Here is a 27,974-nt window from a genome sequence, read left to right as displayed (position 1 = left end):
TTCATTTTTCGAAAATGTCGAAAGTTAAACCATTTGCTACCCGATTTGATTCCCACCTAATTTGCTCTCGAGTTTTCCCCCGAGTCTCCCACCGCGCGTAGCAAAGCAGGTATCAAATTTGATCTCAAGTTCATCTGTAGAAGAAAAATATGTGTCGGTACCTGTCGGGTACTCATTTTCTGATACCCGACAAGTACCGGCAAGCCGGGGGCAAAGTTTTGAATGCGTGTTTCGGAGATTTTCTATGTCTGCTCTTATGGGTGATTCAAAAATTCAAAAATTAAAAATTCAAAAATTCAAAAATTCAAAAATTCAAAAATTCAAAAATTCAAAAATTCAAAAATTCAAAAATTCAAAAATTCAAAAAAATCAAAAATTTAAAAATTTAAAAATTTAAAAATTTAAAAATTTAAAAATTTAAAAATTTAAAAATTTAAAAATTTAAAAATTTAAAAATTTAAAAATTTAAAAATTTAAAAATTTAAAAATTTAAAAATTTAAAAATTTAAAAATTTAAAAATTTAAAAATTTAAAAATTTAAAAATTTAAAAATTTAAAAATTTAAAAATTTAAAAATTTAAAAATTTAAAAATTTAAAAATTTAAAAATTTAAAAATTTAAAAATTTAAAAATTTAAAAATTTAAAAATTTAAAAATTTAAAAATTTAAAAATTTAAAAATTTAAAAATTTAAAAATTTAAAAATTTAAAAATTTAAAAATTTAAAAATTTAAAAATTTAAAAATTTAAAAATTTAAAAAATTTAAAAATTTAAAAATTTAAAAATTTAAAAATTTAAAAATTTAAAAATTTAAAAATTTAAAAATTTAAAAATTTAAAAATTTAAAAATTTAAAAATTTAAAAATTTAAAAATTTAAAAATTTAAAAATTTAAAAATTTAAAAATTTAAAAATTTAAAAATTTAAAAATTTAAAAATTTAAAAATTTAAAAATTTAAAAATTTAAAAATTTAAAAATTTAAAAATTTAAAAAAAATAATTTTAATTTTTAAATTTTTAAATTTTTAAATTTTTAAATTTTTAAATTTTTAAATTTTTAAATTTTTAAATTTTTAAATTTTTAAATTTTTAAATTTTTAAATTTTTAAATTTTTAAATTTTTAAATTTTTAAATTTTTAAATTTTTAAATTTTTAAATTTTTAAATTTTTAAATTTTTAAATTTTTAAATTTTTAAATTTTTAAATTTTTAAATTTTTAAATTTTTAAATTTTTAAATTTTTAAATTTTTAAATTTTTAAATTTTTAAATTTTTAAATTTTTAAATTTTTAAATTTTTAAATTTTTAAATTTTTAAATTTTTAAATTTTTAAATTTTTAAATTTTTAAATTTTTAAATTTTTAAATTTTTAAATTTTTAAATTTTTAAATTTTTAAATTTTTAAATTTTTAAATTTTTAAATTTTTAAATTTTTAAATTTTTAAATTTTTAAATTTTTAAATTTTTAAATTTTTAAATTTTTAAATTTTTAAATTTTTAAATTTTTAAATTTTTAAATTTTTAAATTTTTAAATTTTTAAATTTTTAAATTTTTAAATTTTTAAATTTTTAAATTTTTAAATTTTTAAATTTTTGATTTTTTTGAATTTTTGAATTTTTGAATTTTTGAATTTTTGAATTTTTGAATTTTTGAATTTTTAATTTTTGAATTTTTGAATCACCCATAAGAGCAGACATAGAAAATCTCCGAAACACGCATTCAAAACTTTGCCCCCGGCTTGCCGGTACTTGTCGGGTATCAGAAAATGAGTACCCGACAGGTACCGACACATATTTTTCTTCTACAGATGAACTTGAGATCAAATTTGATACCTGCTTTGCTACGCGCGGTGGGAGACTCGGGGGAAAACTCGAGAGCAAATTAGGTGGGAATCAAATCGGGTAGCAAATGGTTTAACTTTCGACATTTTCGAAAAATGAAATTCTTTGAAATTTTCAATAGGATTTAAAATTTTAATGAACTTTTAGCATTTCTAGGCATGAATCAACACATAATTATTGATTTTGAAGGTAAACGAGAGCAAAAAATGATAAAAACCCATATTTGCCCCCCGCAGTGGGCTTGTTTCGGTGGCAAATTTGCTACCCTAGCGGTGGGGATGACGGAGTTTTTTCAAGGTGGCAAATTTGATCTCGGTATTCATGAGCCGGGTGCAAATTTGATTTGCACCCCAGCGCTGGAGATGCACTCAACCATTTACATCGGATTTCAAATTTACATGAAGCGAGTTTACGTCTAAAACAAGGTTTCCGTGTCGGGTAATTTTACACTTTTTTTTCTGTGTGGATGACAGCTGAAAACAAAACAATGAAATTTGTTTATTCGCATTTGTTGGCTTATTCGCAGCCTGGCAAGAGTCAATCGCTCAATTTAATTGTTTTTGTTGAAAATTTAAGTTCAAACAACTAAAAGTGAGTGTTGATTGTTACTTATGTGTGAATACTTGTTGCGTAGATCGGTAAATGTTTGAGAAACTGCTGTTTGAATAATGTGATGTTATTAAACTGTTTGTTTGGAAAAGGGATTATGAAATGCGACAAATTTCACAATATTTCAACTTCATTTTAGACAGATTGTCTACTTGGCAGGTCCTCCAATGGACATCTTTGTGTGCTTCTTGATCAGTTGGTAAGTTTGGCCATGATTTCCTCACCTAAAACGATTTTACTTGGGGAAGATGTTTTTCAGGTACTCGGCAGCAGGGGTGCCGCCGGTGTCGTGAGTTGCTGACGGCTGTGATCGGTACTACCGATGGGCCAGGATACATTTGCCCACAATTGTTCAGCGCTGTAAAGTGCAGCTTCGCTTGTTCAAATGCCGACAGCAGTGTCACGACCAAGGCCGTTGATCGATGTCACTCCGAATGGGCGCCAACGAACGGGCAGCATCACTTGCGGTGGCAGGAGCTGCCACTACCGGGCGGTTTACAGCCGTGGTGTAGAAGCTGCTGTAGAAATGAGAAGGTTAAATTAGAACAAACCGATAAACAAACAACAAACTCACCGCGCATACTCAACCCGCACCGGACTGTGACAAGCAACGGTGATTTGATGCCATGGATCGGGAGCAACGTACCGGTTGCTACAGAAAGCAGCACTCGAAGATGTCCGGTTCTGATTCTGTCTCCAGTGCTGCTGCTGCTGCTCGTTGCCGTGGTCTCCGGCCAGCTTGGGGCACTTGGTACAGATAATAGTAGAGTTCGGTTCGAGACCGCGGGAGAAAGTTGGCAGTGTAAAGGTACTCACTCCTCTAGGTCGTGGCAACTCCTCCAGAATCAGCTGGAACCTGGAGCAGACAGTCCGAAATCGGACGTTCGCACGTTCAGCCGTCTCGAATCCAAGATGACCAGCTCTTACGGTTCTTGCTCTTCACGTCGCCTATGTTTGTAACCGTGCTGCTTTGAAAGTCCCACCGGAAAACCTGGATGCGTCCATTTCATCCTCGCTGAGCACCGGCACAGTATTTTCCTGCTTCTTCTCCCGAACCACAACACAACATTTATTGGGTCCGGTCTGCCCCGGTACTTGACGCAGGTGCTCTGCGTTCCAGGACCTTGCCACATTAAATGAGCAGTATCACGTTCGTCTACCAGGTTTCTTGTTTTCTTGCGGGGGTTCCGGTTCGGGAGTTCCGGTACCGGTTCGATGAACGGTAAAACCGTGACAAAACATGCCTTCTTTCAAAACACACCGCGGCGGACAAACGAAAAAAAACCCAACTGACAGCCGATGAAAACCGCCACACGTGTCACACCAATACAAACAAAATTTGTAATTTGTAAATTTTAATGTGTAAAGTGTAACACAACTGTACACGTTTCTGAGAAAACCGGTGTTTTTCGATGTATTACTCACTGTCAAATGACTATATTTTCATAACCGTGTACAAATCTGCCGGATTCTATCGCAACGTGTAACTGGATTGACGTTTTCTCCGTTTTCTGTTTTGTTTTGGTTCACGCGACTCGCGAGTGCAGCTGCGTTCGGCTGAAAAAAGAACACCGCTAAGCCTTCTTCGATTTGCGCTTAGTTCTCTGTCATTCCGTCGCATTCGGTAGTTTAATTTTATAAAAAAAAGTGTCCGTTCCCTTAATCGGGCAAGTGTTTTTCGTCGGTCCGCGATTTGTGTGCCTTGTCGATGGAAATGTGCCCTCGGAACAAATCGACTGGTAGTGGTTTGTGTCAGGGATGACCGACGTGGACGGGAAGAATCGGCTACTTGAAGATTGACAGTGGCCGATGGCCAGGATTGTAACAATATGGTACGTTGACGAGAGGAAGAAATTGGAACTGGTGGCCTTCCTTGTCCAGGACATTTTCAACCACAGGGGGCAGCGCTAGAAGTGGAATTTTGAAATAAAGTGTTCAAAAAAAAAAAAAAATCTGATTTCAAATTATTCTTTTTTAGCTTCTTGTCCAACGGCCATAATCTGCTCCTCCATCACCTCCCCATCGGGCCACCGGTCTCGGACAAGACAGGACAGCAAAACCAGCCAGCTGGAAGAGTGTTGTTGCGGAATCGTTGCGTCATAATGTGGACGTTGCTTGAGGGAACCTGTAACGTCTATGCTTTGAAAGTAGGTACAGGAGCGCTTCTGTGTGCCGAATAACAATTTCAAATTCTCAAAATACTTATCCGTCATTTTCTCGTGTTGCCCCACACTTATGTGTAGATCAAAACTTTTTGCTCTACCTTGGAGGACAACATAAACTATCTGGAGCAACATTTGAAAGGGGCGGTACGGTACGTACCGCTTTACGGTACGTAAAAGCAATGTCGTACCGCCCCTGTCAAATGTTGCTCCAGATAGTTTATGTTGTCCTCCAAGGTAGAGCAAAAAGTTTTGATCTACACATAAGTCTGGGGCAACACGAGAAAATGACGAATAAGCATTTTGAGATTTTGAACTGTTTTGCTTATTGAAAAACGATAACTTTTGAACTCTTCATAGGATCAGCAACCGCTAACCACCCTGACTGGATGGCACCATCAGTAGCAGACTGAGCTTTCTGTTCAAGTTTTGATGTTATCTGAGATCGTCTGATGACAACAGATACCAAGCAAGTTTTTTTTAATGTCGAGACACATCAGCCGGAAACCCGTCCCCGAAATTTTTTTTTCTAAAACTGGTATATCTCGAAAACTACAAAACATATCGATATGGTTTTTGATTTAGCCCCTAGAGTATTAATTTCTGAACACTTTGCAACTGAGCTAAACTATTTTTACAACACCATTGTTTCAATGTTGGGTTCGAGAGTTCAATGTTGCATGCTGTTTTTGCACTCGACATATTATTTTTTGGTCGTGTAACCCCAACAGGGCAAAAACCACATTGCCAGTCCAAAAAAGGAAGTTGGTACGCGCTTTGCAAGACAATTATCTATTCATTGAATATAAATTTGTATTGATCTCAGTTTTCGTTTTTTTATAGTAAATATTCTACAAAAAAATATTTTTATCCAACCCAAATCATGCAACAGGCACGTGACAGGCAATTTTGTTGCGTACAACAAAAGTGGCAACAGCGCGCCATGCTAGCCTGCTGCTCAGCACTCGGCCAGCACGCGGCACAGAGCGAGAACAAAGGAGCCAATAGGGCCGACTTCATATTTTTGTACGCTTTTAGGATAATAAATATTGGACGACTAATATCTTTCAACATAATTTACTGAAATAATGCCAACAGTAAATTATGCAATAATATTTTACATTCTAATAAAATTTATTGATGTTCCACAGCGAGATGGAAGCGCAAAATTCGTACCCGGCTCAGCATTTTCATTTTGCAACCTCAAGATGAAAAGTGAATGAAATTTTATGTAATAATAATGTTATATGAAGCTTCAAATAACACAGGTGATTTGAAAAAGTAAACAGTGTTTATTCAATAAAACATTATGATAATTTTGGTGGACTATTAACTTGCTATTGACCCTATTTCTTCTCGCTAACTTGCTGGCCCGGCTGGCCTCGGTGTGTGATTGTGTGTGCGTGTGTGGAGACTTGTTTTGTTGCAACCAAAGGCATTCACGTCGTTATCGACTGCTAAAGAGAATGATCAAATGAGATACTTTTAACAAAATTACAAAATTACAAAATTACAAAATTACAAAATTACAAAATTACAAAATTACAAAATTACAAAATTACAAAATTACAAAATTACAAAATTACAAAATTACAAAATTACAAATTACAAAATTACAAAATTACAAAATTACAAAATTACAAAATTACAAAATTACAAAAATACAAAAATACAAAAATACAAATAATACAAATAATACAAATAATACAAATAATACAAATAATACAAATAATACAAATAATACAAATAATACAAATAATACAAATAATACAAATAATACAAATAATACAAATAATACAAATAATACAAATAATACAAATAATACAAAAAATACAAATAATACAAATAATACAAATAATACAAATAATACAAATAATACAAATAATACAAATAATACAAATAATACAAATAATACAAATAATACAAATAATACAAATAATACAAATAATACAAATAATACAAATAATACAAATAATACAAATAATACAAATAATACAAATAATACAAATAATACAAATAATACAAATAATACAAATAATACAAATAATACAAATAATACAAATAATACAAATAATACAAATAATACAAATAATACAAATAATACAAATAATACAAATAATACAAATAATACAAATAATACAAATAATACAAATAATACAAATAATACAAATAATACAAATAATACAAATAATACAAATAATACAAATAATACAAATAATACAAATAATACAAATAATACAAATAATACAAATAATACAAATAATACAAATAATACAAATAATACAAATAATACAAATAATACAAATAATACAAATAATACAAATAATACAAATAATACAAATAATACAAATAATACAAATAATACAAATAATACAAATAATACAAATAATACAAATAATACAAATAATAATTTTTGTATTTTTGTATTTTTGTATTTTTGTATTTTTGTATTTTTGTATTTTTGTATTTTTGTATTTTTGTATTTTTGTATTTTTTTTTGTTTTTGTATTTTTGTTTTTTTTTATTTTTGTAGTTTTGTATTTTGGGACCATCCAGAAACCACATGGACACTTTAGGGGGTATGGCGATTGTCCACGATCCATACAATTTTTTTATTGACAATTGTCCACGGGAGGGGGGGGGATTAAGATTCCCAAAAAAGTGTCCACGTGGATTGTGGATGGTCCCATTTTGTATTTTTGTATTTTTTTTTTTGTATGGTACTGATGGATTGTAGAGTATATTCATTTGGTATCGTATCAAATTAATAAAATTTGCTTATTCAGGGCTGCTGAACTAAAAATTAAAAATATTTACTGAAACGTTATTTTTCATGATTCGATGGTTCGAAGCATTTGGAAACTCTTCGATTATCTACTTTGAACTACAACACAACATTGGAACAATCTACTAACTTTCACGACACTTCCCCTAACGTCCAAAGTCATCTTTCCATAAGTCAGTCACGTGAGTAGCTAGACACGTGGTTGAGTCGTCACGTGAGTAATCACCTGAAAAACTCTTACGTGAACAACTCCGTTACCAGTCACGTGGACAGTTACAGGTTGCCGAAAAACCCAAAAATCATGCATTCCATTGAAACAAAATTATAAACAATTCAACTACTAAGACAGGATGCGTATAGAGATATCCATGCGCGAGAGTATGTTAGTTTGTTTACACACGAGAACCACGTGCTTGAAGTTTCAGCCAATCACAATGGATCAAATTCAAAACAATACTCCTGGCGAGCCTCTGCTGCTGGAATAGGGTCAAGTACTCGGTCGGTCAGTGACAAAAAAAAGTAAACTAGAATATAGAATTTGTATTATTTTGAAGTGTGCTCTAACAATTGAAAATATATTTTGCATTTTTCTATTCATTTTTTTTTTTTGACTTGTGCTTGAGAAGGAAAAATTGCTCAGCAAAAGAGATGATAATGGTATATGCTTTGGTCTTTTTGAGACATCTCTAAATTTTATTAGCATACGATACATTATTGCGCAATGTATTTTCAATATGTTAGTAAAAATGTTGATGAAAAAATATCAACTTTCTAACATTTATTTTCATAATAGAGAGCACAAATGTGAAGTATACCCTATAACGCTCCTTTGTCCTCGCTTTGTGCTGGCCGTGTGCAGCAGCAGCAGCCAAGAATGGTGCGCTGTTGCCATTTTTGCGCTGCGCAACTGAATTGCTTGTTGCAATTGTGTTGCATTATTTCAGAATATTCAAAAAAATATTGTAAAATCACGAATTATTAAAAAAAAAATGTGTCCTAAACCAATAAAGGTTGAAAGGTATTTCAATCAACCATCTTCAAATCACTCCACAGAACAATCCAACCACCTCAAAACGTTGCACGACATTTCTGCGTAATGTCGCATGCAACATATTTTGAAGAAGAAGAGAACAACTTCCCCGGCTGATGTAAGCCCTTAAGTTAAGAAGTAGAAGTCAAAAACTTGGTTTCATTGAAAGTATTTCTACATGAATCCTTTCAAAAGTTTTTAAGCATGATTTTATATTTTCAACAGGGAATCAATAGGTAATAGCATCATATACACAGAAAAAAAATGTAAATTTACCCAACACTGAAACGATGTTTTCAACGTAAACATGCTCAATGTAATTTTGAAATTCATTGTAAAAGGATGTTTCGCATTTAAACAACCTTATTGTAAAACGAGATTCAACGTAAAGCATGAATCACACTTAAATGGAATTTTTCTTCCTGAGAAATCAACAATTTGAAAATATGAAAAGCATGTAAATGCTCTTTTGATGTAAAATTTTGCTAACGTAAACGCATAAAGCATTTAAATTTAAATTTCAACTTTGTTTTGAGAATGACAGCTAAGCGAATGATGACAACAAACCATTCGTTGCCGTTCAGTGCAATGTTATGAATAGTTTGCGCTAATCAAAATAATGTTGTTTGTGGATAGAGTGCCCAATTTTACGAAAACAATCTCGAAAAATGTCATGGTGGATGCAAGTATTCCGGGAGATTTGAAAAACAATGGATGCCGGTGAGGGGCAACTTAAAAATAGTCGCGGACGGCATCTATTTGTTGATTTGGCAATTAAATGGTTCAGCTTCGAAAACTTCAGTAAGTATTCTATTTCTTATTTAAAACTAATTAACTTTCGTTCATCTTTAACTGCTTTTGGTTGGTTCCGCTGCCTAATTGTGGAAGTATTACATCAAATTTAATTGAATTTGTTATTCTTTTAGAATGCAACGGAACAGCCAATCACAGAAGGCCCGTTATTGTTAAAAAAAAGGATCGCGGTCTGAATTTGTGGGGGGAGAGCTTAACAGCTAACCTTCATCGCAGAGGTCGCGGCCGATTCCTCGGTGTACTTGCCCTTGTCCTTGGAAAACGCCACCCTGCGTCCAGCGACGGCGACCCAGGATCCTCTTGCGAACCATGTTCATCTTCAGCTTGACGATCAGACACATGAATGGGTGCAAACCGACGTACACGTTCGTTCCGTTGGCCTTCTTACGCTGGATCCGCTCAATGTGAACGACAACCTTCTAACGGTAAACCTGGAAGTTTTTGCCGATCTAGTTTCGTCGTCCTTGCGGCTGGGATCATGCGGACGCAGTATCTGGAGCGTGGAACCTTACAATTTCACATTGGCACGCTTGGCGTGAATCACGCCAAAACTAACCAGTTTAACTTCATGTGGGGCACCGACGGAGAGCGCAGATCACTGGAACGGAAAGGCACCGTATCTGGTATTTTTTCCAAGACACTAAAATACGGGGCACTTAAAATATGGATCGTTACTGCTGCTATTTTTATATGCTTCAGCGGCAAAAAAAATCCTTTAATGTTTTTGTGATCATTGCTACGAAGAAAAACTGTCCAAAAGACTGCTACGAAAAAGAACTGTCACAGTTGTCGGAGTTTGCATTCATGTGCACGGCTATCTTGGCATACTTATGATTAAGATATTTTACAACTCCGACAAGAAATGCATTCTTATTTTAAAACACAGCTTTATCCAAAATTGAGTAAAAGATTTCTCAAGTTTGGGAGTAAAATTGTTTGTGAAACTGGAGCAAAACCTAAAAGGATTTTTCCCCTTATTTTTCCCAAATTTGAACTGTTATTTCTAGAGTTTTTTTTATAAACTATTGTCTTTCGTATGTTTATATGACCTATTATAAAAAAAAATCAGGGGTCAAGAAAAATATTTTTTCAAAAAACTTCAAAATTTCGATGGAAATTTACGTGCAATCAGCTGAAATCAACTTAAAACGTATTCGTTTATTAGAATCATTTTCAGCATGTTCAGGTTAATTTTGAATTTTTGAAAATGTTCGATGTTTCGTATCGCAATATGTTTTTTTTTCGCTATAGTTTTTGTTTTCGTCAAAACTTACTTTTTTACAGAACCAATGATTGAAAAAAACTGAACTAGTGTAAAATGCATATAAAACACTATTTGCACTCAAATGTTAATACCATGCATCGGCTTTATTTGCTTACACTAACTAACAAAAAGAGACACACATTACTGTGCATCAAAATTCAAGCGAAAATTTGCTACTAAATTCAAACTAACAAAAACAACAATTGGGTACTAAAGCCCTATGTAATTTTTTATGTACAACGGTAAAAAACACGATAAAAAACCATTTCTGATCACTTTTTTTCATTTTAATGCGAATTTTTTTTTGACAAGACAACATTTTTTCGATGGATCAACTATGGTCCCCTTGGAACGAGCTGTCAAGTAGGAGCTTTTCTGTCAAGAAGGATCGCGAGGTTAATTTTTCAAAATTGAAGGTTTATACAACTTTACGAATTTTAAACCAACATAGAAACACTTTATCAATTGATACTAAAACAAAACTAGTAAAAACTCTTCTTTTACCTCACTTTATTTACGGTAATGTAATTTTCTCTCATTTGTCAGCAGAAACTGAACGTCATTTGAAAGTTTGTTTCAATAGTTGTATTAGATTCATTTACAATTTACGCAGATATGACCATGTTTCTCAATATCAGTCGTCAATTCTTGGCATACCTCTACAAAAATATTTTCATTTGCAGCTTCTTGTTTTTTTGTTTAAACTTATTAAATTCAAAGAGCCAACTTTTCTATATGAAGAACTTTCCTTTAGTAGATCACAACGTACACATAATATTCTAATTCCAACTCATCATACTAATTATCTGGGGAATTCATTCGTAGTCCGTGGCGCACGCCTGTGGAACGCTTTGCCTCATCGTCTGAAAAATCTTACTTCTATTAGTGATTTCAAGCATCAGTGTAGGGAATATTTGAGGAACACTTGATAGAAACAGTTTCTTGACCAGTTTATTTTATCACTTAAATTCTTCTTGTTGAAGTCATTTTCATTTGTTTTTAGGTTAAGTTACTCCTCTTTGTTTATAAAATGATCATTTTTGATGTACTCTAACCTAATTTTTAGTTAGTTTTAAGTTTTTTTGTTTGTAGTTTTATCATATTCGAACTTAATGATGTCTCTGTATACGATAAAAGGCTTGCCCTTATGTATATTTTTGAAATAAAAATACAAATACAAATATTTCAAACTCTATGTGATCGTACAAAGGGTCATTGTACTCAGAAAAATAAGCTTTATCGCTGTAAACAATAATATCAGCAATCTAAGCTTTATTTTAGGACCCAATTCAAGGGAAGCCATGAACTTTCTGGTCTGCAGAGTCACCGGCACTTAGAATTTTTCAAAAAATAATTTGGAAATGCCAAATGGTATTATGTATATTCTCCACATGAAGAAAAACTATTAGGCCCATATTTTTGAAAAAAAAAATCAATTGCACGTGTTAATACATTAATTTTTTTTTTTTTTTTTTAATTGAGCATGCGTAGATTTTTTTTTTGATTCTTCACTATTTATTGTAACATGAGCCATCAAAATTAATTTATTTGTCTCTAATAGCGATCCTCTCCATTCCTGGTCAGGTTTTGTATTCTAGTTGTTGAGCACCCTTGTCGCCATACAAACCTGAGTAAAATATAAAAAATATACCAAATAAAATATGAAAACATTGAAATTTGTTTTTTTTTGTTAATTTTATGCTGATTAAACGCTCTACATCACATCACAGCAGTGTCGACCTTATATTAGATACAAGTTAGTTCATTAAACATTTTTCAAAGTTTTTATGTCTGAACTCTGACTGATTTCCAGAGAAAGGTACAAAAAATAAAACAAACAAAATTTGAAACTTCTAGCCCAAGTTTCAAAATTTTAACTAAAAACCTGTAAAATAGGGTGACAATAAAAAAATCGAAATTAGGGTACCCCCTGATTCGATTCCTTAGGTAAAAATAAGTATCTGTATCACCCAACATTTCCCAGTATGAGATTCTTGAAGGAAATTCAATTCCCTACAACTTTGTCGAAGTGTGAAAAACGCTCCGGGTCTGCAATCACCTGCCGGCTAAATTCTGAAGCGATGTTTTTCATCATACATTTTTGCGAATTTTCCATACAAACTTCAACGATCTATGGAGACACTTATCTGCTTAAAGATTGGAACAGCTTCTTACTGTTGCCTAAGGCATCGAACCAGGGGATATCTCTTGAGGTTTTCCAAATTTCCAACTTTTCTTGTCACCCTACTGTACAAACATGCTCCTTTTGTTGCAAGAAGAAAAATAAAATATTTCGTTTCAAATTCAGGGTTACCCTAAATTGGGTAATTTGAACTCCGACAAAAAAATCAACATTTTAGTTTACCGGTCTATTAATTTTCAATTTCATTGATTGCCAAACGTCAAGCTTTGCATTTTTGACGTGCTCGTAAAAAAGTAAATTTCGGCGAGCGGAACATTTTCCAGCTTTCCCGGTACAATTCCATCGTTTTTCGTTGTTAAACTAGCTGTTTAGTAAAGTTCACGACGATGCCGGCGCTCGACGAAATTAAATCCTCCTGGGCCGATGAGGTCGAGCTGGGTTCGGGATCGCTGCCGCCGCCGACGGAGATCGTCCAGAACGGACAGAAGGTCGTCACCGAGTACAAGTACAACAAGGACGACAAAAAGGTGAAAGTGGTCCGGACGTACAAGATTACGCGGCTCGTCGTGCCGAAGAGTGTGGCCAAGCGCAAGAACTGGGCCAAGTTTGGCGACTCGGCCGGGGCCGAACCCGCAGACGATGTTCGTATCGGAAGACATTTACATGCAGTTTGTGAGCAACAAGGAGGAGGAGCAAAAGTCCCACAACGCGCTGGACTCGTTGAAGAACATTGCCAAGTGTCGTATCTGCGAGTGCGAGCATTGGTCCGTGCAGTGTCCGTACAAGGGCACGTCGTACGAGGCGGGCAAGGCAAAGCCGGTGCCGGCGGCTCAACCGGAGTCGTCGAGCGCGGCGATCAAGAGTGGCAAGTATGTGCCGCCAAGCATGGGCGACAGCCAGAAGGCGGCGCTGGGTGCGAATCCGCGCGGCCGTGACGACACCACGGCGATCCGCATCTCCAACTTGTCCGAGACGATGACCGAGGCCGATCTGGAGGAGCTGGTGAAGAAGATTGGGCCGCACAGCAAGATGTTCCTGGCCCGCGACAAGAACACCGGCCTGTGCAAGGGTTTCGCGTACGTGCACTTCAAGCCCCGCCGCAACGCCGCCACCACCATCGAGCTGCTCAACGGACACGGCTACGACCATCTGATTTTGAACGTGGAATGGTCCAAGCCGCAAAATCCGCAGTAAACAGGGAGCGCACAAGGGGACGGTTCTTTTTCTTTAGTGCAAGTGGATTGTGAGGAATTCGGTGGATGATGGAGGGAAATAAAAGGAGAGAGCGTGGGAGTGATGACCCGTAAAAAAAAGCTTTGTTTATAAATATTTGGGAGGGCTGTTTGCTGTTGCCCACAGCGTCGCCTACTGCGATCGTTGAAAAATGTGTGTGATCGGGTTGAGTGATATGTTTTGTCACAATCGACTTTGTCGGAAGTGTGACCTCGACTGAGAAAGTCCACCCAAGTAACATTTTAAGCTTTATCAAAGCTGTCACAACCGCTATAAAACCTATCAGCCAAAACCAACATTAAAACCACCAAGTCGTAACAGCCTCCCCAGAACCCCGATAAACCTCACTTAAAACCCAAAAGGACCTCCGCAAAAGGTTGTTACGGCCTATTTATAAAACCCACATAGGAGTTCAAGGCTTTACGACGAAATCCTAACAACCTCCTTAAAGCCTTGATAAAGCCTTTGTTAAAACCTTGTTAGGAGTTAGGGAAAATGACATTTCATACGTCTTCATGCGTCTTATGACAAACAGATTTTATTCTGGCAAAAAAAAATAAGTCTTCGTCTTGCCAAATGAAATTATGGAGATGGTTGTCAAAAATGGTGATGATGATATGATAGATATTGGAGGTAATTGAAATAATTTCAAACCTTATTTCTCGAAATTGGTGGCTCAAATTCAGCTGCGGTTAAAATTTTATTGATGATTGTAGGGGAGATAGAGCCAAAAAAATCAACTCGCTTCATCAAAAATCATTATTTTGTAATCATAGTTTTTAATGTTAAAAAAATATTGTGTTGCAAATCTTTGCAAAAAATGTTCAAATTATGTTTAAACTTCTGTGGCTATGCTAACGATGTCACAAATTCATCATAATTGTGTGTTTTCATCAAATTTATGATTTTTAATTTTTTTCTGCCAATATGGCGGTGCAGCGACCTCAAATTTAAATCATTAAATTTGTCCATTTTCGAACCTCACCACAGTTCTGACCATGCGCGCTTACGCAAGCATAAATAATTTTACCCGTCGACTCGCGTTGCGCGACAAATAATTAAGCTTATGTACAGGTGTGGATCATGAGTCATCCTCACCTGAAAAGCCCTTTATTAAATTTCGCCAATTGTTAGGCAATCAAAAAAATGGTTAAGCTTTCAATTATGAATGTGCGATGTTATTTCACAGGGGAAATTGAGGGTGTGGCTTAACCAAATTCATTGGCATGTTTGTTCAATGGAGAATTCGACCTTCTCATTATTGACCAACATTTTGGAGAATGTTTTAGAAACATAATTTTAATATTCCAATAACATAATTTAAAGTTTCACGACAATGGTTCGAACCCATGACTTCCGATTTTGAGGTGTACTCACTACACCATACGGAAAGTCATGAAGAATTGCAGAGGTCTGCATAATTTAATTCATGAGGTTCATCGATGCTTCTCATCGAAACGGACCACTTTTAGTAGAACAAAATTTAGTAGAGTTTTCGGGGACTGACTATAAAAACCCCAAAATTCTTGAGGAGGGAGTTAGTTCCAGTTAGTTCCAGTTCGTGTTCCAGTCCAGTTCCAGAAGACGCCCCAGACCAGCCAGACCCGCCAGCAGCCACCAGTAGCAGAGGCCCCAGTCCAGCCGGACTTAGCGGTGGAGGCCGCAGTCCACCGGGACTTAGCCGCTGTGAAGAGTCCGCCGGGACTTAGCCGCCGTGAAGCGTCCGTCGGGACTTAGCCGCAGTGAAGAGTCCACCCGGGACTTAGGAGTTCGGGGTCTGGCATGGCTCGGCGAAGAGGTCTGGAGGACAAGTCTGGCTTCAACGTAGAGAATTGGCTCGACGAAAGTCTTAATGAAATTAGCAACAAAAAGTTGAGTGATGTGATCGTGCGCGTAAAAGTTGAGAGTGTTACCGCAAAAAATGTAATCTTTAAAAAAATGTAATACACAAATAAGTGAAGTTTACTGATCTGTTTTGACTCTACAAGTAAATATCACAAAAATCCTGAAAGCCTAAACCGCTCGGGCCGTTCAGCGGTCAATCATATTCAATCAGAGCACGCGTTTAGCGCCATATTTATGCACTGCTTTTTGGCCGCGATAAATGCTCTATTAGGAGCTTATGGTTTTAAGTGAGCTTTTTGCATGCCTAATGGCACTTGACAGCTACAACACCCTTGGTTTTAACAAAGCATGCGATAAAACCGTTTGGCATGGCATTGCCTCTATTAAAACTTTCATAAAACCTTATTGAAAGCCAGTCGGCTTTTATTTTCACCCGGTTTTATGTCCGAGGCATAAAACCTTGTTAGAACCTATTAATTAGCTCTTGCTTGTTGGTTGCGGTGAATGCCCAAATAAAACTAGTAAGCAATCAAGATGCTACAATAAAACCCTCATAAAACTTGGTGGTGGCTAGTTGGTTTAAAAATGTTACTTGGGCATCCCGGTAGTGATCTGTCTGACGAAATTGAGAACTGTTTTGCTGGCGGATGGCGCTGGTGGACAACCCGTCCGTTGGTGCAGTGTTTTTTTCAGATATACGGTGGCGAAAGCGGCGTTGCCGGAAAAATAACGCTGGCGCACGAAAAGACCGGAGGCAGCAACGGGTGGTCATATTAAAGGGTAAGTTTTTTGGAATGATAGTGAGACGTTGCAGAATTACGTACTAATATTTGATAGACCTCTCTCTCTCCTCCAATCTCCCAGAACCAAAGTTCTATCAATACGCCCACGCTTGATTAAGGGGAAGACCAACAACAAAAACAGCTCAAGCAGGTGCAGCAGCAGAAGCCGCTCAATATGTTACAGGACAATTGGATCATGACGACGGCAGCCAGAGTAACGACTTTGCGATTGTGTTCCCCATTGGTGAGTTGACGGGGGGGTTAGTTGATGGGGCGCATTGTAACGGCATTGTACTCCAAAATACACCCCGAATATGTGTCGTACATCTTCCTGTTGGCGTCGATCTCGCTGGCGTTCCTCAACCTAATCGGATACGTTTTGTGCGAGATCTCCATAATCAAAGCCAACGCGGCCGCGGGAAATGAGCCCGTTGAATGTGCTAATGGCCGTTGTCCGTCGATTCCGCCGTGCTCCCAGATGGCGGACTCAGCTTACTCCACCCTTAAACTTATGAAGGGAAAAGTTATAGTCGTAGTTAAGATTATCGAGTCCGTTTTCTTCAACCCGGAGCTGCTGATAACCGTGCTGGGAGTGATCGGAGGTTGAATCTTCGAGAACGTTTTTGCCAGTGTTTATATCCAGCATTCTTAAGGTCCTGGGCAACTCCTTCTCCGGAACGGTATTATTCTTGCTGGGACTGCGGATGGTATGCAAGGCAGCTACCGTAGACGGGCAGGAACAGCTGATCGACACTTCACTGCTGACTTCCAGAGAAAATAATCTCAAGATGCAAACTTGAACAACTGACAATCAACGACTTCGCGTCGGCCGATGACAGGATCCAATAAATTCTAAATAGAGTAAGTTTGGTATATTCAAAAAAGTTCTTTGTGTTCGATTAGATTAGATTAGATTATATTCAAAAAAGTTCTTTGACGCTCTGTTGGATTTGAGGTTCGGTGTTGTTTTCAAAATATTTGATTTTATACTGTTTTTGAAAGCTTTCAATGAAATGTTTTTGTTGTTGTTCATTATTAACAAAAAAAAAAACATTGGTTTTGAAACAGCCTTTGAGTACAGCATAAAACCAAAAGTATGAAAATTACATCGAATTTCAGATTCAACGGAGCAAAAAAAATTTTACCCTTGGTAAATTTACGTAGATTTCATCGGAAATTTACATGTTTTCAAAGCGGTTTTTGTTCTGCTCAATTACATCGGAAGGCATTTAAATTTCCAATGAACATAACTTAAATTTACATCATTAATGACGTGCACTTTTGGTACATCATAAATGATGTAAATTTACCCGATTTTTTTTTTCTGTGTATATATATATATATATATATATATATATATATATATATATATATATATATATATATATATATATATATATATATATATATATTATATATATATATATATTTATATATATATATATATATATATATATATATATATATATATGTATATATATATATATATATATATATAAGTTATAAAGATCCCATTATGAAAGGGGGGAAGTTTCGAAATAAATAACGCCGACGCGTTGTGTTAGACTGTCCAAAACGTTCTGATTTTATTATGATCGAAAAGTCCCCCAGAGCCTCACACACGAGGTACTGAGGTTTTGCTTACAGTGCATTAATCGAGCTACTTGCTTTAATCGCGGCGAGGTAAACGAAGTTTAGCTTTGTTCGCAGTTTGGGTTACTGTTGTCGGCTGTGCTGACGATGTTGGTGGCGTCGATCAATTATGCGGAAAGCAATTTCCGTAACTGCTCCCTCACCAAGAAAGGATCGTCTCGATCCGTATCGACTGCACAGAAATTTTCCATCGGAAAGAACTACCAAACAGGTCACTCAGCGAGTTTGAAATATCAGAAGCTTCTTTGGTGATGTTTGAAACATTATAGTTGTTGCTGTTTTGTAATTAAGTGTTACAAATATTTGTAATCAAAGATTACGTAATCCTTAATTACATCTTCGTTTGTTACATTTCTGTAACTCTGAATTACAAATCGAGACTTGTAATTAGCTATTACAAACAAACTATTATTTCATTGTAATGTTTCCTCTTAACAATTTCAAACACACTCGATTAACTTAAATTTTTTTGCTACATAATTTTGAAATGATTTTCTTTGTTTTTTTTATCACTCACACACCTTCTAAAAAATAAATTTTGAATCGTGTTTTTTCCTTTTGTCAAATTAGTTAATCTGATTTTCGAATTGCTGATTTTGTTTTTACTCACACACACTCACTTAACTTATCAAATTTGGAAAAATATTTTTGAATTTTGAATTTGGATTTTTTTTTCACTTTAAATTTTGTTGCTTGTTGAAAATCCGGGTAACGCTGTTCCTTTGTCCTCCTCGTCGAAGGTGTTGACGTCCATGTCGTGCTGCGCTCCTGAACTCTGACCGAGTTTTTCGCGATGTGCACACGATGGTATCACGCCTCTTGCCGAAGTATCCAGCGGATAACGTTGGTTCATCTTCTTCGGTCGGTGGCTGCTTCACCAGGCAATTTCCTTGGCTGCTTCACTCCTGATCTCCAGAGCCGTTGGTGACGAATTTCTGCTGAATGAACAACTGCCGTGTTTTTCGCATTAACTTGCACTTTCGGTCTCACTACCGAGATTTTCGCGAACGACCACTTCAATCACTGGGCACAGCCACCTTCCGGCGAAGACTCGACTGCGCCAGTTATAAAGATCCCATTATGAAAGGGGGGAAGTTTCGAAATAAATAACGCCGACGCGTTGTGTTAGACTGTCCAAAACGTTCTGATTTTATTATGATCGAAAAGTCCCCCAGAGCCTCACACACGAGGTACTGAGGTTTTGCTTACAGTGCATTAATCGAGCTACTTGCTTTAATCGCGGCGAGGTAAACGAAGTTTAGCTTTGTTCGCAGTTTGGGTTACTGTTGTCGGCTGTGCTGACGATGTTGGTGGCGTCGATCAATTATGCGGAAAGCAATTTCCGTAACTTATATATATATATATATATATATATATATATATATATATATATATATATATATATATATATATATATATATATATTATATATATATATATATATATATATATATATATATATATATATATATATATATATATTTATATATATATCTATATATATATAATATTTATATATATATATATATATATATATATATATATATATATATTTTTAGACGCCTTTGTTTTAACAAAAAAAAAACAATCAAAGCCTTTGAAAAGAGATAACTAGATTTTATCTGGTGCAATACGAGAAAAGGACAGATAAGCATTTTTACAGTTTGAACTAATTTGTTATTAATCAAACGAGAGTTTTTTTTAAATAAAATTCAAAGTTTGAAACAATAACTGGCCTCTCCAGCTATTATACAACACTTTTGTTGATTAGTTATCTGTAGTCGCCGAGATTACAAAATTGTCTCAGATGTCAAAACGCTTTTGGGCGCTTTTCAAAAGTTTCTCCAATATACATTTCTTTGTTTCGGTTATGCTTTTGCAATACTCCGTTGAATCTGAATCAAATGAAACTTTCGAGCGCTTTTAAATTTTGAAAAACATTTAAAGCGTTTGAAAATTACATCAGATTCGAGATTCAACGGAGTAAAAAAAAATTTTCGACTTGGGTAATTTTACGTAGATTTCATCGGAAATTTACACTTTTCGAAGCGCTTTTTGTTCGGCACGTTTACATCGGATGGCATGTAAATTTAAAATGAATTCGATGTAAATTCGCATCACGTGCACTTTTGGTACATCATAAATGATGTAAATTTACGAATTTGCAAAGGAGTTGCATTATACTTACTACTGACCACGTCGTGTTTGGCCGATCCTTTTCTCGAAATGCTGGCAGGAATTCTATTTTTCGGCTGCGAAACTGGATGCGGTCTTTTAGTTTTAACGCGCCGCCGACGAACGTCGTGTGTGAGGAGCAAAACCGACGGCGAAATGAATCCGGGAAGCCAACGCAAGGACACCTTGGATGACGGTTCCGGAGGCAGAAGAGGAAAGAGTTCGTCGAGTGGTCCAGCGCTTCTCGCCTTGTGGGATAAACAGATAGTGGAAGGTCTTCGAAGTCATGAAAAAAGTGCGGTCCGTCCGAAAAGCCAAAAAAAACGGGAGTTCTCACCGATCGGTCACAACAGGTCCCACAAGTTCCTAAACAGGAGCTGCAGTGGCTTCTCTATCCCGATCGAAGGAATAACCCACCCGATTGATCCTCAACTTAGCTTGGCCAGAAAACAGAAGGGGAATGCGGTAACCTGCCCTGAAATGTACACAAAAACTTCGCCTGTGCCGAACAGGAACTTACCGCGAGTTTCACGAAGTGTTGTCAAGGACAACCGGGCCCACTAGGAAGATGCGCTCATATTTGTCACGGGCTTTGGAGGAGGCTAAAGGGACACCACCTTCAAAAACAAACCACCTGTAATTCAAAAACATAGACGAAACAAAAACAAGATAAACAAGCTAGTTATTTGACGTTTCTCACCTTTATGATCCTAAAGAAACCAAAACAGCTGTTTTGGATGATGTTTTTTTCACAAAGCACAGCTGTATACGAGGTACACAGAAAAAAAGTGTAAATTTAACGGTTACGTAAACCGTGTTTCATACGTAAACATGCTTAATTTAATTTTGAAATCTATTGTAAACTGTTGAATGTCATTTAAAGTGCCATCATGTAAATTCAAATCCGTCGTAATGGTCAATTCTCATGTAAATGCATTTTTGGTTTCCGATTTCTGAAAAAATTAATTTTCAAAAAGCATGTAAAATTTGAATCCATCACAATTTTGCGTCAATTTGAAATTCGTGTAAATTTCAATTGTGAGATTGTTGCTGCGGATGACAGCTGAAAACAAAACAATCAGATCAGTTCGTTCGTGTTTGGTGGCAAGTTAAGTAAAGGATTGGTGCTCGATTTTGTTGTTTACGTTGATAACCAGAGTGCAATGAACAAAAACAATGACTTCGTATCCCAGGTAGTTGTTATTATGTGTAAAAACTGTGATTAAGTCTTAAGCGATGATCCAGCAAGTGCAGTGAGGACGTAGAAACGGGATTTTCGTGTTCATCGGAATCTGTCACTCTCTCTGCCGTATCCAGAACCAGTTGTTTCCAGGGTCCTGATGTCTTCTAAACTTCCAACATATACCGGAAGTTGTTGGCCAACAAAAAAAGGTAAGGTAGAAGGATAGCGGAAGCTTGAATAACAATAATCTTTTCACAATCTTACAGATTGCGGGTGACCAATTCGCTTCCAAAATAAAACTTTTTTTTTTAATTTGCTAGAGTGAGCTGTTTGTACAAGATAATCAAACGATTGGCCCAGGCAAATGTAACCGGCAACAGGCTTACCCAGGTTGTTCGTATCCGCTGCGATTTCCCAACCGTGGCTCGTCGACAGAAACCGGTTCTTTCCAACCCAGCGTTCTAAGAAAGCGGTGCTTTCTTGACAACATCCGCCAGTGGTGACAAGTGGCCGATCTTAATTCTAGATTAAATTTTCAAAACAACCTATCCCTCATGGGTTTCCTATGCAGATAGGGCCTTTTGAAAATTTAATCGAGAATTCGTCGATTATTCCGGCTAGGCGTATTGGGATAAACCTGTTTCTTATTTTTTCCCTTTGCACCTGGTTGGAAGTTATGAATAGTTACATTAAAACTCTAATTAAATTTTCCTATTTTTTGTAAATTTCTCTTACCACAATTTTAAAACAACAGAAAAGATCATCGATGTTTTTCTTTTTGACAGAAGTAAACCCCTGAGACTGAAGCTGTATAACATTTTAGCGACGGTGAGTATAAAAAAATGAGTACCCAAAATAAGGTAATTTTTTTTGTAATTTGTAATTTGTTGTTTTATTGGTTACGATAGCCTGTTAGTATAAACTGTGCACCAGGTAAATATTGAATACTACAAGGTGAGTCAAAAATTACTTTTACCGCCTGAACTGTATACAACAATTTCTTCTTTACTTTTTCAAACAATGCAAATATTTACTTCAAAGATGCAAGTAGTCAAAAAATAAAATTTTATCCTCTTCTAGTTCTGTACAGATTCTCAGTACACTGCCCATGATCGCATAAATGTCCCATATGCATTTTCATCACTTTTGAGTTATTGATGCAGTTTTGTTCAAAATCGTGTGCTCTTTCAAAAGAGCCTATAACATCCAGTAGTTTGTTCTAGAAATCAAGAGGAAATCCTGTTTTTCGTGAAAACTTAACACGTAGCCTAATGTGTGGGACAAACTTCCCTTGCGTTTTTCTCGGCTTGCTGTTTTTGCATATGGGACATTTATGTGAACATGGGCAGTACAGTTCAGTTCTTGAGTATTTTTTTAAGGTTCAATAAATAAAATTAGATATTTTTTAGTGATTAAACCCTTGACTTTAAATGTACCGTCATCAGGAGTGACATTGGGTCTGGGGGTGAGATTGGGTCATACGAATTTCAGCATTTTTGTATGACCCAATCTCACCCCCAGACCAAATGTCACCCCTGATGACGGTATTGAAAAACACTTAAAATCAAAAACAAAAAAGAAATGGTAAAATGTCACCATTATAAAACATAGATTTATTTTAAAGAAACATGAATATACTCTTGAATTTGAAATTTTAAACTCTTTTCATTTTATACTATACACTACTGTTTATCATTGGATGTACCCACAAAGAATTAATATTTAAAATTATTTCAAATTTTAACAACAAACTCCTATTCCATCGACTTGAAAGATATCAGATAAAATGTTTCGGCAAAAATCCATTAAAATTTTCATTTCGAACACTACTGTGTATACGAATGTAAATCTCTTTTAAACAGGCTATTAAACCCTATTTTTGTATTTTTTTTTTTTGCTTTTTGGGAATTTGTAATACCCAAAAAGAAAAAAAATGGTTTATAGGATCTTTTATAAAAGAAAATGCAGATCTGTTGAACTGAAAATCTCACTTTGCGGAGTTCGTTTTCGCACTTTTTTATACGATTTTTTCAGTTCGACTACGATTACACAAAAAAGTGTCGTATGAAAAAGTGCGAAAACGAACTCAGCCAAGTGCGATTTTCAGTTACTGTGCACAGAACTTTGGTACAGACTTTTGTTTTGGAAAATTATACAGGATTAAATCTAGCAACACTGTTGTGCCGAAAACAAACTCAGTCACAGGATTAGTCGACATTCGCGACATTCATGCGCGAACTGTCAAACGAACCTCGAAAATTTTCACTGTTGTTTTGCACCCTTCGCAACACATTCGTTACGAGATTGGAGTGAACTAAAATTTTATTTTAACTTTAAATTGGCCTCAAGAAAAACAAAATACCTCCTCAGCTGTACCTTTTTTGTAAGCAAGCAAAAACCGGCGTGCTCCACCAACCCGGTTCCATCGTGGCAAGCAGCCGTGGTAGGTTTGTTTTAATAATTTGTCTCTACCTCGTACACCACTCAACTGTGCGCATAAATCGTCTCTTGTAGTGAAATTTTATCAAAATCCTCCCGTACCAGCCGTCGCCGGCAAAATGCATAAGAGCAGCAAGCAGTTTACCCGAGCAGCGACTACACAAGACGACGTCACTTGGAATCATTACACGGTGGTAGATGGGCCTTGTGTTCCAGAGTTGGTCAGCTTCGAGGCAGCCCAATCCGGATGGGAGCGATAATGAGGTGGCAAGGTACCAACAGCAACAAATCCGTTTCAAATTTCCCGCATCAAGATTAGTCCCTCGCGGCTGCTGACGTTGTGCCACACTGGCCGTTCGGCCTGCTACCGGCGGAATCTGCTAAACTTCCGCGAGTCCCATCGTCCAGTTTCAAGTAAGTTATTGAGTAATTCATTACGATTCAATTGAAAAAAGTCAGCTGGGCAAGTCAACAGTCTAAACAGGGACAGTTGATTTTGATGGATTAAAAGCTTGAAATTTGGAAAACGTATCTCAATATTTGTTTTTCTGTGTCTTTATCCAAACCCAATCAAAAACATTCAAGTATTGTGTCCCGATTCGCCCCAGATGACTTAAACTGATGCTCAATTTGTTTGTATCAAAAATTAAACTTTTTCGAACTATAACATTTTTTACGTAGAATTTTTAAATTAGGGTGCCGGATTTGTTGATAGTCACTATTCGTTTCAGGTGCTGGCGGCTTCAAGCCCAACTGGTACAGTTACATGTTGACAACAAGCTGTCCGAGCTGACTGGTGTGGATGTCCTCGAACGGAAGCATCACGATTCTTCCAGCCTACGAAATGACACTTCGTTAACATCTTTTGTAAGTTGTTTTTGTTGTTTAGATTTGATTATAATTTTTTAATCAAAAATCCGCTCTTTTAGGGATCAATGCATGAATATCGAGTCTCTGAGAAATCAGTCCACCAAAACGCTGACAGCAATCTGAATCATCGATCAGGACTCAGCTGCGCGTGGTCACATGATCACATTTTTTTAGGTAGATTTTCTTATCGCGTGTGTGGATCATCTTCAGATCAAGTGACACGAGTAAGTTTATTTCAATTTGATCCATTTAGCATTAGCATTAGCATTTTAGGACGCCCTATCCACGGATGGCTCCACAACGCTTATCCCACTGTTTGGTCTGGTTGTGTTAGACCCTCATCCGGAACAATAATCCAACACGGGAGATACCATGTCTTCATCTTTTGATGAGTGTGTAATACAGCCCAGGGCATAAGGGGGTCCTCGCCGGGTCCAAGCTATCCTTTGGGGATCGGAAGGAATGTTAGTAAACACCTATCTAAAGTGCGCAAGGATCCCTGCGTCACCTTAGTGGTATAGATGTTTGTAGGGAGGTTTTGGACTCAATGTTAGTAGACAGGTAAGACCCTAGGATATACCTCGAAAGGTATTGCGGGTGATATGTAAGTTTGTTTAATTGTTTGGGGTTTTTTGCTAACTTAGCATTTTTGTTAGATTGTTGTATTTAAACTCATTCAGCCGGCTTCAGAGTGCACATAATAAGATTTAAAGTTTTCATTTTAACTATCCTAAACTATTTTTTAAAATCTAACTGGTTTTGTATTTTATCGTGTAAGTAATTTACATATTGATTTATCAATATTTATTTTAAAGTGTTGTAAATTTATAGTCTGGTCTGAATATTGAAGCGATTCTTGATTTATTTTGTATGTAAAAGAAAGAACAGAAATTCGATACGACAAGACATCTTTAAACTTATGATTAAATTTAGAAAGAGAAGGAAAAGATTTGATAAACTAAAAATAATGCGAAGAATACAGACTGAGTTTTTTTTTAATATTTTAGTTGATTGATGTATTTTATTCTCACGGCGTGCAATCGGATGCTGCTGTCAAGAAAATTAATATTAAATTTAAAGGAGTTAAAGGATTAGTTAATGGTAAGTAAATCAAAGACAGGCGACTGAGGAATAATTTAACTCACTAACAAATCAACGAATAATTTGAAATTAGACCGATTCAAGATCTACATGTATTTTATGCTTCCTGTCCAGTGCAAAATTCAGTTACTTAATTTTCAAGTAAAATATATTATGATTGAGTTATTGAATTTTAAAGTTAAATGCATGATGAATGACACCAAAAGAACAAACTTTTTCTTGGAACAAACTCACCGGGATTCTGCGAAGAAGGCATCACTGAATTAGTTCCGCCACCGACCACCAGCAAACGTAATGGCGTGGTGGCTGAAACACTGGCACAAAGCGTCTATGAACTGTCACCTTTCGTCGCACCGGCAGCTCCTCTCTCACAGCTCACTCCAGTTTTCAAGCCCGCGGTAATCCAAGACGCACGAACTCACACAGACACAAGCCAAGTAGGTCGAGAGCATAAAAAACACTCCTTCCCTTCTCTTTAGCTACACCAACACACACGGCTCGCAACATAACAGTGGCTCAAAATTCTGCAATTTATGTTTTCTTCCTTAGCTCTCCCTCTCCCTCTCTCTCTCTCAATTTTGTTTCGCTCACACACACTGACACAACTCTTCTGAGAAACATTTCCATTTTTCTCTTTTGTGGCCACTGGTAAACCTGCTTGTGGAGTTTTTATGCTCCGCTCTCGCAAAAATTATATCTCTCTTCTCTCTTCCGAAATTTTCATCAGCCGAGGTACTGCATCTCGTACCGCCATCTTGGAAATAGCAAATCAAATTTCACAATTTTGCAATAAAACACCAGAAACTCTAGAAAATTTTCACTTCCATTATGTTATTCCGATTTCTAAGCCACTCCGAACTTCGTTGTCTGCTGCCGTTCGTCAAACACTCAATAAATAACCCCGAAAACCCCTTTCGAAAAACAAGTTTGCACTGCAGCAAACGAACACTTCACAACGTTCTGATACACCAAAAACACTTCAAAATAATGTAATTTCACGATCAACTCAACGACACAACAACACTAATCGTCCCGTAAACCAATTTGACCAAAAATCCCGAAAAATCACTTCAAAAAACGAAAATATTCACGACGCCAAGACCGTGTCCCGAAAATGCGTGCTCTCTCGGCCGATGCAAAACTCGCTCTCATTTCAATTTGATCCATTTGCCTAATAATTCACTTCCAAATTATAATTGTATATTACTCCGTTGAATTTTGAATCTGGTGAAAATTTATCAAATTCTTTGCATATAGTATTTTAAATGGTAATTTTCTGGTCAAATATAAGTACTTTTGAATCAAATCTGATGCTTAATTTGATAAGAAAGTAAACCAAAATGTCCCCTTCAAAACTGCGTCAGGCTGAAAAAGAATTTGAAAATTATATCAGATTCAAGATTCAACGGAGTAAAAAAAATTCAAACTTTGGTAAATTTACGTAGATTTCATCGGAAATTTACATGTTTTCGAAGCACTACTTGTTCAGCACAATTACAACGGATGTCATTTAAATTTAAAATGAAGTTGATGTAAATTCACATCATTAATGACGTGCACTTTTGGTACATCATAAATGATGTAAATTTACCGAATTATTTTTTTCTGTGTAGCATGTGAAAATGAATATTGACTTCACCATTTCAATAATTTCAACAGCAAAATCATCAATTTAGCATTAAAACACTTCCGCACTTCTTCCTACCAAACACAACAATGAAAAACAAAAATCTTCAGCTGTCAATCAGAGCCAATTGAAATTTACATTGATTCTATAATTTACATTACGAACCATTTACATTAGATCTATAATTTACAGCCTTTCAGAAATGATTTGGATTAATATTTTTTAGAATTTACATGAGATTTGAGCATTACATTAAATTTGAAATCACACTACACTCAACCCCCGGTGGTTGGTCACTTTTTCGTTTGACACTTTTTTAGTTTGTACCCCGTTGGTTGGTCAAAGTCAAACTAAAAAGTGACGAACTGTCACTTTTTACACGGCGCTCACGCACACTATCAAAACAAACGTTCAGTAGT

General features: G+C 35.8%; 3 long non-coding RNA genes and 2 pseudogenes across 4 annotated transcripts; 2 read left to right on the top strand and 3 right to left on the bottom strand.

The window, feature by feature from the left end:
• Positions 1-1,694: 1,694 nt before the first annotated feature.
• On the bottom strand, positions 1,695-3,520 carry LOC120419218 (uncharacterized). The gene is made up of 3 exons (XR_005605674.2): positions 3,267-3,520; positions 3,025-3,197; positions 1,695-2,968 (listed from the first exon to the last, which is right to left on the bottom strand). It is a non-coding gene; the product is annotated as an uncharacterized LOC120419218 (long non-coding RNA).
• Positions 3,521-7,275: 3,755 nt separating this feature from the next.
• Positions 7,276-11,364, bottom strand: LOC120419240 (60S ribosomal protein L26-like; annotated as a pseudogene).
• A 969-nt stretch (positions 11,365-12,333) lies between these two features.
• LOC120419238 (eukaryotic translation initiation factor 3 subunit G-like) lies at positions 12,334-17,423 on the top strand (annotated as a pseudogene).
• A 2,384-nt stretch (positions 17,424-19,807) lies between these two features.
• On the bottom strand, positions 19,808-22,662 carry LOC120419239 (uncharacterized). The gene is made up of 3 exons (XR_008212749.1): positions 22,254-22,662; positions 21,036-22,181; positions 19,808-20,969 (listed from the first exon to the last, which is right to left on the bottom strand). It is a non-coding gene; the product is annotated as an uncharacterized LOC120419239 (long non-coding RNA).
• Positions 22,663-23,549: 887 nt separating this feature from the next.
• Positions 23,550-25,619, top strand: LOC120419246 (uncharacterized). Of its 2 annotated transcripts, none has more exons than XR_008212750.1 (4): positions 23,550-23,965; positions 24,033-24,371; positions 24,689-24,824; positions 24,887-25,619. It is a non-coding gene; the product is annotated as an uncharacterized LOC120419246 (long non-coding RNA). The 2 variants fall into 2 exon arrangements; XR_005605678.2 differs by having other exon boundaries at positions 23,556-23,961; positions 24,887-25,617.
• The last annotated feature ends 2,355 nt before the right edge of the window (positions 25,620-27,974 follow it).

Source organism: Culex pipiens, unplaced genomic scaffold, assembly GCF_016801865.2.
Source record: "Culex pipiens pallens isolate TS unplaced genomic scaffold, TS_CPP_V2 Cpp_Un0090, whole genome shotgun sequence".
Taxonomy (NCBI): domain Eukaryota; kingdom Metazoa; phylum Arthropoda; class Insecta; order Diptera; family Culicidae; genus Culex; species Culex pipiens.
The sequence above is the reverse complement of the archived record's forward strand: the minus strand, read 5'-3'. Positions and strand labels throughout refer to the sequence as shown.